Genomic DNA, 1,990 nt, shown 5'->3' with positions numbered 1-1,990 from the left:
ACATTTCCCTTGTCTTCAAATCATTCTAAACAATTCCCTTGCATTGCAGAAGGGTTAGATTGGATTAAAAATAAGCTTTTTCTAATTTTATGAATGTTCTTTTAAAAAAAATAAAGAAAGAAAAGAAAAAGAACATTTGAAACTACACCAAGACCAATAATTCGTTTCAAATACCCATGACTATCAGTTGGGAATCTGTAACTGCAAACATTCAGTTGTGTGGGTATGGCCATTTGCTATAGACCTCAGGGATAGCCTACACATTTTGGTAATGCAGGATCTTGCTACTAGGTAGAATCTACAAAGTCGAACTCATAGAAACAAAGAGTAGAACAATGTTGTCAGGGGCAGAGATTGGGCAAAACATGGAGTTGTTTGTCAAAGGGCACAAAATTTTAGTTGACAGATTAAAAAAAAATGTTCTGGAGATCTGATGTGTAGCATGGTGACTACAGTTAATAATACTTAATTGCAAACAAGTATTACTCTTAAGATTTGAAAATCATTTTTAAATAGCAGTCATATAATGTGTCAGGCTTACTAAAAGAATTGTAAGTATATTAAATGTGTTCACTAAAAGTCAGTGAGACTCATCCATCTGGCTATTTATCATAAACCAGTTGTGCTTTAACCACATCAATCAAGATATGGAAGCTTCTCAGAACTCGTGTGTCTTTAGTCTCCAAGTCTTTAGGTCTAGACAGGTACAGTGAAGGCTTGGTACATAACCTTTTTTGACAATCCAACTGTACTTTTTCTCTTTACTATTTTGGAGCCAGCTTACCTGGGGCAAGCTGTTACAAGCAAGGTGCGTGGGCATATCAAACCCTCACCTTTCTCCTCACTTACAGTTGAGCAGGGAGAATGTGTTCAGGCTTCCCATAGCTACATTTCAGAATTTTATTGGTGTGGGAGGCTTCCCAAATGAGTATTTCAAGTGACACATGATTCTGTTGTGCCTCTTCTCCACAGCATCAATATCCACTATTCTGTGGAGGATTAAGTAGAGTAAGCACCCTGCAGTCACTGGTTATGAATTGTAAATGTGTGACAATTATGGCTCTTAAAGCACAAAACACACTTTTTATAGTGATTTGTAGGGCCCATTTTTATTGAGAATGAGCTTAACTTTGCCAGATTCATTAGCTACTTGAGCTACACTGGTCAGATCCTTTGTGTGTTTGTGCATTAGGCTTTCTTAATCAGAGAAATAAGCTTACATAATTTCTTTTAAATTATGTGTAGTAGGGAAAGAGGTATGCAACACAGGAAGGTTTGTGAGAAAAAAACTATAAAGTAGAAATGCCAAGAGTGGATTCACATTAAAAAATATTTAATGAGCAATAAAATGCTTCTGTTGCGATTCCAAGGGATGCTCAGCGTGGTCCGGGGAAGAAGCAGCGTGTGCCAGTAATTCCTCTTGAGAATGGCACAATTTAGAGAGTCCAATTATTTTCTGCTGCTCAGGTCCCCTTGTCTGATTGTCTTTTCTTTTCTTTCTTTCTTTCTTTTTTTTTTTTTCCTGTTTGGAGTTAGGAAGAGTAAACTGATATTGATATATTTTCCAGCAAAGATGATTTTAAGGGCTGAGTGTTACCTCATCATCCGCAGAAAGAATAGAAGGAGAATCTCTGTGCATGACAAACTGAAAGACATTTTCCTGTGAAAGGAGTATCATATACATAAGAGCAGAAAAGCAGAAAGTATAAGCACATTCCTTCAGGACATCCCTCAAGTTTTTAAAAATTTTCATATATCCATCAAATTAATGAAGTATTTCAGTATGTGTCTATATGCATGTGTGTATTATATTCAATGATGTGATTTTTATAGAACTTATAAAGTTATACACAGAATTATATGAATTATATAATATACAAATGAGGTTATATATTAATAGGTTAATGTCATTGGCATTTACTCAATAAACTTTCATTGTGCCAGGCATGCCCACTGGGTTTGGAGATTCAATGATAAAACCAACTCTTCA

Source organism: Rhinopithecus bieti, unplaced genomic scaffold (assembly GCF_001698545.2).
Source record: "Rhinopithecus bieti isolate Rb0 unplaced genomic scaffold, ASM169854v2 scaffold_15850, whole genome shotgun sequence".
In the NCBI taxonomy this organism is placed as follows: domain Eukaryota; kingdom Metazoa; phylum Chordata; class Mammalia; order Primates; family Cercopithecidae; genus Rhinopithecus; species Rhinopithecus bieti.
The sequence above is the reverse complement of the archived record's forward strand: the minus strand, read 5'-3'. Positions refer to the sequence as shown.